Source organism: Marmota marmota, unplaced genomic scaffold, assembly GCF_001458135.2.
Source record: "Marmota marmota marmota unplaced genomic scaffold, marMar, whole genome shotgun sequence".
Taxonomy (NCBI): Eukaryota; Metazoa; Chordata; class Mammalia; order Rodentia; family Sciuridae; genus Marmota; species Marmota marmota.
In genome coordinates, this window is record NW_025999932.1 from 22,306,242 (window position 1) to 22,319,588 (window position 13,347).

A 13,347-nucleotide genomic window follows, 5' to 3' on the forward strand; every position below is an offset into this window, starting at 1 on the left:
CTTTATATAATCACTTAACTTCCCTATCATCCCACTTAATTCAAAGATGCATCCTGTCTAATAGAGTTGGGAAATATAATGCTAAGTGAAGTAAGCCAATCCCAAAAAACCAAATGCCAAATGTTTTCTCTGATATAAGGATGCTGATACATAATGGGGATGGGAGGGGAGCATGGGAGGAACGGACGAACTTTAGATAGGGCAAAAGGGAGGGAAGGGAAAGGAGGGAGCATGAGGGTAGGAAAGATGGTGGAATGAGATAGACATCATTATCCTAAGTACATGTATGAAGACATGAATGGTGTGACTCTGTGTACAACGAGAGACGTGAAAAATTGTGCTCTATATGTGTAATATGAATTCTCATGCATTCTGCTGTCATATATAACAAAATAGAATAAATAAAATAAAGATTCATCCTGTTTAAATGAAAATAATTAGGATTTCAGCATGTACCAAGGCAATTATGAACTTTCCCACATAAGAGAGTGTAATGGCTTAGATATGAGGTGTCCCCAAAAGCTCATGTGTGAATCCACGCAAGAATCTTCAGAGGTGAAATGATTTGATTGTGAGAAGTATAACCTAATCGGAATAGTAAACCACTGAGATGGATTGACTGTGCAGTAACTGTGGGCAGGTAGGGTGTGGCTAGAGGAAGTATATCGTTGAGGGTGTGTCTTTGAGGTTACATTTTGTCCTTGGTGTGAGAGCTCCCACTTCCTGCTTCCTGATTGCCATGTGCACTGCTGCTTTCCTTTGCTATGATGTTCCACTTGATCTCAGGCTCAGAGCTCTGAAGTCAACTGATCATAGACTGAAACTCTGAAACAGTAAGCCAAAATAAAATTCTCCTTCTTTAAAATTGTTGTTGTCAGGTCTTTTGGTCACAGTGGCGAAAAAACAGATCAAAACAGCATACAAGCTGAAAAATATATGAAAATTGGAAAGACTTGCAAAGAATAAAGAGTATATCCAATTAGGATTTTTCTTCCTAACTTAACAGAGTAATGAAAGAAAGTAAATGTGATTGAAAATTTGAGAATCATTTCATTTATTTGATCCCATTGACTGATTATTTCCCTTTAAATGCTAAATCCTTCTTGATATTGAGTAATAAGCTTCCACAAATTGACGTGCCATTTCAAGATGTGAATCAGAAATGGCACCTGTCAGACTCCATTTCTAAGATGATTTTATTTTCCCCAGCAGTTAAAAATGGATCTTTGTGTTCTAACTCTAATTACTTTTTGACACTATTGTATTCAAGTATTTGAAAATTTAAGGAAACAAAACCAATAATCTGAGTTAATTAACACCACATTAAGTCTGTTGTTTTGACTGCTTTTGTCATTAAAGTAACACTTTCAGTACCCAATGGATTAGATGAAACGATTCAATTAGCATTAATGTCAGCCAGCCATATATGAGGCATTTCTCATAAAATGAAACTGGTTTGTATATGCAATGAAGTGCACAAACAGAAAAAAAGGCTCAGATGTAAATGCATTTAGAAACTATACTCATAATTTTATAGTATAAAACTATCAATTATCACAGAATTAGGTGATCAAATAATTAAACTGCTTTTTTAATTAATTGAAAGTTATTAGTCATTAATAGTAATAGCAACTACAATTGTAGCCATGTGTTGTATGATTGAGAATTTGACATTGCCACAATGATCAGATAGGAAATGCTAGGCATCATTTTCATCCAAACAGCAGTAATAAAAACAAACTGCTATTGTTGCTGCTATTAATGCAAATTCCTTTTCTAAGCATTTTTCTTTATCATCTGTTCATGAATAAGCTTTTGTGTTTATAAATATATGATTTGACAATTATTTTGAGATTTCGGAGAAGAAATTCTGTTGTTTTATAAGAGGTCAGTTGTATGAGATAGTCCAATTTTCCCTACTTTAAACTGTAGGCAAATATTTGGAATTAATTTTATAGGTCAATCAGCTTACAAAATATAAATGTGTTTCAAAAGTAATTTTAAGTCATTCTATTGCTCTATTAATATATGAAGTGACAAAATACATAGTTTTCTGTTTTTATTTAATCAGCTGTCATAGTTTATTTTATCTCAAATGCAGAGAACTCTAAAAAACAAAATATTTAACTTTTATCTGAGTTAGTTTCACTATTCAATACCTAACCTTGAGTCTTTATGGTTACAGTGAGACATTTAAAATTATCCAATCAAATGAAAACACAGGACACTGACATACATATATATACATATATATATATATGTATATATATGTACATATGTATGTATAGTCTCCTGTAAAAATATTTTAAACATACATTAGAGAAAACAGTGGAATAATTTTGATCATGAAAATACAAAGAAAAGAGTACATATACTGAAGAATTTAATTGGAATTTTAATTCAGGAAATATTCTCTCTTATGTAATCTTTACAGTGCTATTGTGAAATTATTATTGCATATAAACTTTGAGATTATAACAAGACATCATTTTCTCCCTAATAAAATATTTTATGGGAGGACTACTAAAATGTCTTTATTTATTTAAAAAAAATCTTTAATCATAGATACGTATTTTTACTTTAAAAACTCTTATGCAATATTGCCATCTTCTCAGAAAATTTAGATAGTGTAACACCAATAAGGAGACTCTTATATAAAGGATAAGCCCTATTATAGTTTTAAAAAGCATGAACTTTTTTTTTGTTTCTTTCATTTTTTGGTATTGGCTAACTACAATGAGTTTTATTCAGTCATAATTATTACTTTTGTATTTTTATGTTGTGATTATATTGTAATGGGTTTCATTGTGGCATTTTCGTAGATACAAATGCATATTGAAGACGTATCTTTTCCCCAAGATGTGGCTTATCCAAGAATCTCATGGGAATGAATGAAACTCATACATTAAGAGGAAAATTAAAATGTTCTGTCTTAAGTTGTGTGGAGCACTTAAAGGAAATCCACATGGCTATGTTATTTCACTAGGTAATTATATTTTTTAAAAAAACTAAGAGGAAAAAAAATGCCTCTGTTTTGTAGCATACATCTACCTCATTTCCCTTCCTCTGTAACAAACATCCTTTCTTTGACAGATCATATATTAAAATTGAAAAGAAATTAGGAAAATGTTTTAAAAATACAAAAATATGGAATGCTCTTTACTTTTCTCACCCTGCCTGAAAACTTTTGTTCTTTTCCTTTTTTTTTCCATTGACACTGTTTTATGTATAGATTTCTGTAAAAGTAAGCACAAGGTCAGTAGACTAGAAAGCCTTTGGCATTATTCAGGAGAACAGGAAGACAAATGGATCTATGCTTGGTGAGAGGGTGGAGCAGGACTCAAATTCTGGGTCATTGTGATACCCTTGGGCAATGTCGCTTAGATATTCACTGTGTACATATTCATTTATTAAATATAAATATTTATTAACTACTTACTACATGTTTGGTCCTCTACTAAGAACCAGGGGTCATCAAAGAGCAAACAGAAAAGGAGCCCTGCTTAACTAAATCTTACTCTCTGATACCTTTGAAGAAGGATACAATCAGTCTAGTTTGTGTGCAGAATAGAAGGAAGGCAGCAAAGAGTGAATCTGGCAAACTGGTCAGATAACTGTTGAAGCAATCTTGTTACGAGATAATAATAAATCGATTTGTATAAATATGTCAAATAGACTACTGTCATGTATAACTAAAAAGAACACATACAAAAAATTTAAAAAGAGAGATAATGATATATTGGACAAATGTGAAGCTGATTTTGAAGAGGTCATAAAAAACAGCTGTGGCCTCCATTGATGAGCTGCTGCAATAAGCAAGGACATATGTATATATTTGAGGACTGGAAGTATAACTAGTGTGAGAGAATGCTACACATTGAAGTAATAACAAGTGATTCATTATCAGAATTATTTTACAATTATTTGCTTGAATGCTCCCAAATAATTTTATATGTTCTCAATGCTTCCATTTAAGAACATATAAAAATAATCAATTTTTTCTTATCTGTTTTTAAAATGCATTATATATTTCTTTGTCATTTAAATAACTACATAACCTAAATATTTTGTCCTATAAAATGCCTAAGAATGAAGAGTGAAATATAATTTCTTTAGTAACACAAAACTAAGCTCCTATATGATTAATGTAATTGCTCCAAGACTACCCCCACCCAAAAATTGTTTTTGTTTTGTTTTTTTGTTTTGTTTTGTTTTGTTTTTAAGGCTTTGGGATGTCAAAAGCTCCTCAGCTGAAGTAAATGTTAGGAGAAAAGCTGCTCCTGAGATTACTTACCAAAACTACACAAATCAAAAGCCATCCCTGGGGCAGAAAATTTAGCCTTCAGTTAGTTCTTGGCAGAAGCTGAAAGTGATATACTTTAGAGTGTCCTTTGGTACAAGGATTGCACCCTTGTTGTATGGGGATGTTTGTTTGTTTGTTTGTTTGTTTTAAAGAACTACAACAACAATTACAACTACAACAAAAATGTCCTGGCCACAGAGAAGAGGCATGGAAATGTGAACAAATACAGGAATGCCAAAGGGAAAAAAGAAAAAGAAAAGGAAGGAAGAAAGGGAGGGAAAGAAGGAGAGAAAAAAATTAAACCAGTCAAAAATAAATACTTGAAAAACAATATCTTATTAGATAGGATGATACACCTGTTTTCTTTTGAAGAACATGTGCATATAAAAATGTTAATGTATATTGTCATAAGAGTAAAGAATTTTTCACTCCTAAACCTTCAGTAGAGGGACAAGTGAAAATCAGGTAATTTGAGGACAAATAAAATAATTTCAAAAATGAAGAATATTATAATAGACAAAATGAAATAGACCTGAATCTAAAAGTCACTGTGGAATTAATCTATGAACCAGGACTGCTGTTCTTTCCAGCCCATGTTTACTTAAAATGTAGTGAAATTCTTTTTTTTCCTAATACGTAAGGCAAATATTTGAAGAATGCTGTAATTCATAGGGATTTGATTAGAGTTGTGCCAGATTTTAATAACTGATATGAGTTAAATAAACATATGATAATATTATTAGTGTTCATATATCTATTAATGTAGGTCCAATATGTAGATAGTAACTGCACGATAATTTTAACAGGGAAGGTATAACATATAAAAGTAATGCCTTAGTGGTTTGGTAAAATAAGCTACTGGCTAATAAGAGTAAGTAGAACTCTAAAAAATGAGGAATCATTTAAGAAGCAGCTATTTCTCTGGGGCTGAGATGAACACTGAGGAAAGATATCACACAGACCTTGCTGGTAAGGAGATAACTACAAATGTTGAGCTATTCCAGGCTTCTCTGTGCCAGTGGAACTTGCTGTTTGCCAGCCCTTGAGAATGTTCTAGAAAGCCATCCTCTACATAACAGTGGTTAAAGTGTCTTCATTAGACACAGACTTAAAGGCCACCATTGGAAGGTGCTGTCTGCTAGCTCCTGTTTGCACTGTACACCACAGGAACCAAGCCTTCTTAGAAAAGCTGTGTGCACTAAAGTAAGCGGGCACTGGTCACACTGAATTCTCTAAAGCAGCTAGGTGCTGGGGAAGCCACACAGACTACAGAAGCCTCTGAACAAGCACATTGCAATAAACAATCCCTCTTCTCTGCTATGTTTCTAATGACTTTCAAAGCATGAATAATCAAAGGCCCCAGATACACTTTCATGGAGCAAGCCAAAATAAATAAATAAATAAATTTGGAGAGGCAGTAAGTTTACATTTGACATTACTTTAAATTGAGTAAAATATCATTAACTTTTCAAAGTTGCCTTAAGAATGTAAGTTATATGCACTTTATAAGACATCTCTAAGTTATAACATCTAAATCATCGTAGGTCAAATTCTAAAATCTCACCCTGGGCCTATGATAACATGATAGGATATCAAAATTGTGGTCATGTTATATTACATAGAAAATTGGATTTTGCAGATATAATTTAAGTTGAATTTCAGCGAATTGAAAGGAGTTTATCACCTTGGGAAGATCAAGTCATGAGTTTTGTTTTTATTTTTTTTAAGCAAAGAGATAATTTTTGTTTTTCTATATGTTTGTATTTCAAAGTAGAAAGTTTCTCCTGCTGAAACAGTTTCTCCTGCAGAAGAGGATGTTAGAGAAATTCAAACAATGAAAGACTTCATTTCTCTATTGCTGTTCCAGATGGAGGGGATAAGTGAATATGAATTAAAGAAGCCTCTAAGCTTTCTGACAGTCAGCAAAGAAAACAGGCACCTCAGTCCTGTAACCACAAGGAACGGGAGTCTGTCAACAGCCTGGAAGAGCTTGGAGGGGAACTTTTACTAGAGCCTCTAAGTAAGAGCCTGTGTGTACCAACACCTTGATATGACCTTGTGAAAAAATGAGCAGAGAACACAGTGTAGCCTACATGGACTTCTTACCTACAAAACTGTGAGATAATAAACAGATGTTATTTTAAGGTGTTAATTTTGTCACATTTTTTTTTAGAAATAATATAACAAAGTGGAAGATAACTGCATAGGAAACAATGTTAGGCATTGTTATTAATAATAAATACTTTAAAATACAAACTATACTTTAAAATACTGTTACACCATAATCTATATTAATAAACTTCCCTTTTCAAGTTTAGATAACTTTAGATCCATTACCATGTTTCTAGATAGTAAGATAATCACTGTCAATATTACTATAGATACAAACTCATTCATAACTTTTTACTGTGATGAGTTATTCATTATTACCATGTTCTGTCTTTATAATCAATACTGTGTGTGTGTGAATGTGTGTGTGTGTGTGTGTGTGTGTGTTTTAGCTGTTGAATGCAGGGAGTGCTTTAGGGCTTCGACCTTCATTAAGTAGACTTTATTTTTCCAGTTTCCACTCCATGTAGCCTTTTGGCCATGTTTTCTTGACCTATTTGAATAATATGAACCATGAGGCACAACCACTAGGGCTTATATTTAAACAAAATTTGCTTTGGACTCCTGTGATATTAATTTGCCTACTGTTCATAATTTGCATCTTTTTTCTGTTTTATAAGTATATTTTTATATTTGTTAGAAATAAGCTTTAAAGGGTTTCAAAAATTACCTATGCCTTTCCAAAAATTATATTTATTTTAGAGTGTTGGACATTTTATCAGCTTTGCTGATACCTTCTCTGATAGGAGCTAAGAGATAGTTTGTGATGTAAACTTCATACTCTTTAAGGTTTGGTAAGATAACAATGGTCAAGTAGTCAGTTTTGGTTAGAGATAGTGATTTAAAACCTCTCCAGTTCCCCCTATATTTATTTTATTTCAAATGTATATTCTTTTTTATTCTAATTTGTTATGTATATGACAGCAGAATGCATTTCAATTCGTATTTCACGTATAGAGGGCAAAGTTTTATGTCTCTGGTTGTACACAAAGTAGAGTCACACCATTCATGTCTTCTTACATGTAATGATGTCCATCTCATTTCACCGTCTTTCCTAACAGCATTCTCCTTCCCTTTTCCTCCTTGCCCTTTGCCCTAAAGTTCGTTCATTCCTCCCATGCTCTGCCTATCCATTATGGATCAGCATCCTTGAAGCCAGGCAGTCACTGTAGATAGGTAAATCGAGTCAGGTTGGGTCAAGGAGGCCAATTTAGAGTGAGTCTGGGAAGTTGGAGACTGTCCCCTGAGGGATCTTATCAAGAATCTGCCCCTGCTCCAACCTGTGGCCCAGGTAACCTGTCCCAAGAATTTCCCCTGCCTACAGGGAGCTATAGGGTTGTTAGTGTGTCCTTGGCTACTCCATCCTGCCCTTCCCCCTTCAGCCCACCTGTTTCCCACCTTTTGGCCATCCCATTGAGCATTCCTGGGCCTAGTCACATATGAAGGAAGGAGAAAGATAAGGGGGGAAAGCAGGAAAACAAAGGAATCCTAGGACTTATAAAAAGGGCAGAACACCTCGTTTCTTGGGAACCATGAAACTAGCTATGGCCCCCTTCTCCCTCACGGAAGAAGTCTATGTTACCCCTTTTTAAATAAACCCTGCTTCATATGCTTGCCTTGGCCTGCTTCTCGAATGTTCAAACTTCAACATGTGGGGAAGCAGGACTCCTCAACGGTAACCGGCAGTATCATCCTCATATCGGGGAAAACATTTGGCATTTGGTTTTTGGGAATTGGCTTACTTCACTTAGCATAATATTCTTCAGCTGCATCCATTTACCTGCAAATTCAGGTAGGAGATGTTGAAGGGGTAGGGGGTGAGGATATAGAGTTATTAGATCTTAGGAAGTCTGAAAGAGGAATCTAAAGAAGTTAGTAGCAGGAGAAGAAAGAGGAAGTGATTTGGGGGAGACAAGAAAGTGGGAAGACAATAGAGTACAAAAAACAAATATTTTTAAAAATTAAAAAATGTAAAAATAGGAGATAAAGAATACAACCATAATATGCTATTCAGACATCCCAGTCCTCAGTAGCCTAATTCATGCAAAGGGCTTGGTTTTGCAAATGTTTGGGATGTGAGGCAGGAGAAGAGAAAGGGAGAAAAAAGAAATCTCAAATCTTTCCTCCTTTCCTTCTCATCCAATAGGTGGGGCTGTCTGTTGTTCGCTGGTATCTCCACCCTCAGGATGGTGAAGGTTACCAGGGTGAGAGGGTTGGTCTTGGGTGCAGGGCTCCTGGAAGTTGGGTATAACACCTGCTGATCCCCAATGGAAGACTGCATCTCAAGGATCTCCTTTGGGGCCTGCTCATGTGATGTGGGCACCTGGTCTTATCCCTTTATATTGTCTGTAGACCTCACAATTCCTGTTCTCTATTTTAGTCTCTAAACTGCATCTCTTTCACCCTTTCCCTTTCTACCTCCTAATCAGGAACCTTTCTCTCTGGAAGTCTTGTGGGCTGCACTCTGTGGGCTGCGCACCTATTGCAGAGAGCTGTTTTGTATTGGGCAGTCACTGTGCCGGGGTTAGCGGCTGCCAGGGAGACGGGGAGCTGGGGACTACCAGTACCTACCCAGCCCATGTTCCAAGATGGGAGTTGCCCCAACTAAAGGTGGCTATCGTGTGTAGGGGACTATGATGGAGGCACTGGGGGAGCCCCATGCTGGTAGATGGGGGTCCACATGGGAGTGGCGGCTGGTACTCCTGCACCTTGATGGAGGCTGTGGGAGTGGGAGTGGCGGCTGGGATTCCTGCACAGGTGGGTGGCCAGGAGCCCTGTGTGGGTCCTGATGCAGGTGGTCCTTCTCAGGCACCGGGGGGTCTTGCATGGGCAAGTAGCCAGGCATCCTGCACTGACAGAGACATGCACGGGAACTGTGGCCATGATTCCTGTGTGGGAGCAACTGTCAGGGGTCCTCTAATCACTTGCAGAGAAATAGTATTCTCACTACTTGAATCCCAGGTCCTGGAGTGACACAGAATGCAGTCTCCCTCTACCCCGCCATCTTGGATCTGCCCCTAAACTGTATACTCTTAAACCATGTTCAGTAATTCATATATTCTTAGAAAATTTATTATTCACTCATTTTTTTCAGATTTATTAGCATGACTGTAAGAATTTTAATACTATTTACATTATTATTGAAATTATCTGTTCTATAATTTTATCATTCTTTCAAAATGTGCTTAACATGAGACTATGTTATGTTTTCTGCTAGGTACTAGACTACCTATACACAAATCATCCAGTTTTACAGAAAGAAAAGTCCAATTATAACAATTATCGTTCTAATTTTCTTGAAGTAACAGAAACAAATTTAATGATTTTTACTTAGGGGAGTGACATAAATATCAAAATTTTAAATTACATGAATGATTTCATTATCTATAAAATGTGGCAAGACAGACTTAATTCATTGAAAAATGTGATTTGGGTTCAGGATATTGTAAAAAGATAAGAAAAAATTACAAAAGCATGAAATTTTGGTGATAGAATAAAAATTCCAGCACTTGCCAATGTATTTGATGTTGGAGTGAAGAAAAATGAAGATTTGTCAAGTTTTATGTTGAACAACTCAATAAATGATAATGCAGTTTACTAAAATATCAAAACTGCATAACAAATAAGTTTGAGGAGCATTGAGAGTTTCTCTTATGATTTTTATTTATTTTTTTTACTTATATAGCTGACATTCAAGTGGAAATATTAAGAAGGCAGTAGATATACCAATCTGGAATTCCTAGAAAAAATTGGAGCTGGGATTGTATGCTTAGTATTATCAGTTTAGCAATTCTCCAGAGCCCCCTTTCCATATGAAGTTATTTAAGAGTGCTAAAAGATATAAAAGTTGTCAGAATCAAAAAAAAAAAAAAAAGAACCATTTGTTTCAATCCTACCCAAAAAAGTAACTAAAACTGAGAGCTCGTGTAGAAAGGGTTCTCATGCATGATTGCTGACAGGGAGTATAATAGAATAATCAGCTGGAAATACAGGTTTGCACAGAGGACACTAGAAATGTAAAAAGTACTCCCACAAGGACCTCTGCCCAGCAACTAGCACTCTTGTCAATTAATAACCATTCTGGTTATTAATCACAGTGATCAAAGAACTCTGAGAACGAGAGAAAAATTTTAAAGATGTCTTTTTAAAAAATCCAAAAGAGAAGAACATCTCAAGAAGGTGCAATTATCAGGTGTGGTGTATACCTTTGGTGATAAAGATAAAAACAGAAATATCTACTGGGTTTGGCAATGTGAATGTTGTTGATTTGGGTACATGAAAATTTAGGGGCACTGTAACAAAATACCTTGGCTCCATTGCTTTGGGCCTGAGGTAAGACAGAACATCATGGCAGAGGGTGTGGTAGAGGAAGTTACTGAAAAGTCAGAAGTCCAATGATGTAGAAGGAACTGAGCATTCGTGAAGGGAAAAGGCCTTGAAATCAATAAGAACACAGTATGCAGAAAAATAGAAAATAGAGTCAAATTTTCCATTTTTATAGAAGGAATGATGGTAGATATCAGTCTGGGCACAAATGGGTTAAATGTTTCTGGTGGGAAATGAAACTTCCTATTGATGAATTGTATTTGCTCAGTGAAGTATGGTGGGGGACATCATCAGCTATGGGGATGAGCAGGTGAAAGAGGACAGGAGGAGGCAGGAAATCTTATCTTGGAGAATAAGACATGACTTCTTTGGTATTGAGTTATCTCTGAAAGCTTCTGTGTTAATGCAGGAATGTTTGAAGGTAAAGTAATTGGATTGTTTGAGCTGTAACATAATCAGTTCATCCTAGTCTGAATGGACCTACTAAGAGGTCACTCTAGGGAGATGGGGCATGACTAAAGGAGATGGGTCACTGTGAGTATGCCTAGAAAGGTTCATTTCCCTGTAACCCTACCTCCTCTGCTGGCTGGCTGCCATGAATGGAGCCTCACTCCTCCATCATGCTCTACCACCATGATGCTCTGCCTCTCCTCATGCCCACAGCAATGGAGTAAACCATGGACTGAACCTCTGAACCATAAGTCAAAATAAACTTCCCCTTCCCTAAATTGTTGTTGCTGACTGACACACTTGGAACACAGTATAATTGCAGAATAGTTTTATATCACAAACGAAATTTACAGTAATGTTTAAATAATAGCAAGTTCTATAACTTTCTCTCTACCACTTTTTAAAGAGCCAGGATATGAACACAGGGGAAAAAAGTAGTGGCTTGGGTTGAGTCACAATTCAAGTTTCAAAAGATGAATAGAAAAGAGCAGAATGTAAAAAGTGACTGAAGTGACTGCAGTCTCATCTGGGTAAAACCTAGTGTGGTAAGACTTCTCACAAAATGAACTGAAAACTCACAGGCAGTAATCATAAAATTTAAGTGTGAATTCAGATTCTACAGGGAATGTTATTCCAGGTGATAACAAGATAAGGCATAGGGCTGTACAGTGCCATGCACCCTTAGTATTGTCTTATTGGGTTTAGAATGATTCTTTTGTTTTGTTTTGTTTGTGTTGGTTTTTTGTTTGTTTTTGATATTTATAAAACAACACCAAAAAACTCAGCAAACAAATGCAATTTTTCTAAAAATTGACTTTCCTATTCCTTAGAAAAATACTAACGTTTTACAGAACCTTTCTTTTTTAGCTCTTTCCCTTTGCCAGGAACATTCTGTTTGAGCCACATGTTTCTATGTACTTTTCACCAGAGGTCTCATGCCTCAGTAGCGAAAGCTTGGTTTCTTGTTCTGTTTATCTATATGTATTTCTCTCTATATATCTATATGGGATATATCCTATCTGTTTATCAATATATACAAAATATTTACATGATTTGTACCCCCAGTTTGGAAGCAGGATATCCTTATCTAAGATGTCTTAATCCATATTGATATATATGTATATATACATACATACATATATTTCATGTTACTGGTTCATTTTGCTTGCTTCAAGTACTGATGCATGTTTTTTGTTTCTCTTGTTTTGTTTTAACTAATCTTAGTAAGATGCAATTTCCAGAAAGATAATGAAACAATTTTAAGGTCATGGCTTAATGATTTTGACAAATCTAGACAACCATGAAACTATAATCACAATTGTATAGAATTTTTTCATAACCCAAAATGTTTCCTGTGTCATGTATCAGTCAGTCTACACCCAATAGATAAAAAGCAGCAAATGATCTGCTTTATAAGTTATATTTGATATTCTCTAAGATTTATACAAATGACATAATATGCTATGGAGTTTACAGTCTTTGATAACTGGCTTTTTTACTTAGAATAATGTTATAGTGATTCATTCTTATGATTTCATCAGTTTATTAATTTTTGTATTAATATATTTCTACTATGGATATGCTAATATACTTTAATGCATTTATCCATATTTCTACTATAGATATGCTAATATACTTTAATGCATTTATCCATTCATTCCCTTTAATGTTATTATTAGTGCATTAAAGTTATACATGATAGCAGGGTTCATTATGGCAAATCCATAAATGCATATAACAATTTGCTCCAATTCAATCTCCAGTACTTCTCCTTCATTACCCTCCTCTACAGTATCGGTCTTCTTTCTGCACTACTGAAGAGAAATTTTCAATGAGTATGAAGCCCAAAATAACAAATTATTTTTCTTTCACTACGAAATCATTGCTAGTTGTGTTGTAGCAATTATTTTCTCTCATATTTTCTTCTAGAATTTATACAATTTTAGCTCTTAGGTTTAAGTCTACACACAATTCCAGTTAATATCTGCACATGATACTGAGTTACAAATGATATGTGTGTGTGCATGTAATATATAGAGAGATCTGGTTATTTGATGCTCCAAGCATCATTTTCTTTTTTGAATAGCTATGTGAACACAACTAGAATTTCTTTCCATAAGAGAATAGTAAGCTGTAAGCAACACTGCTCTCTTGTAGGG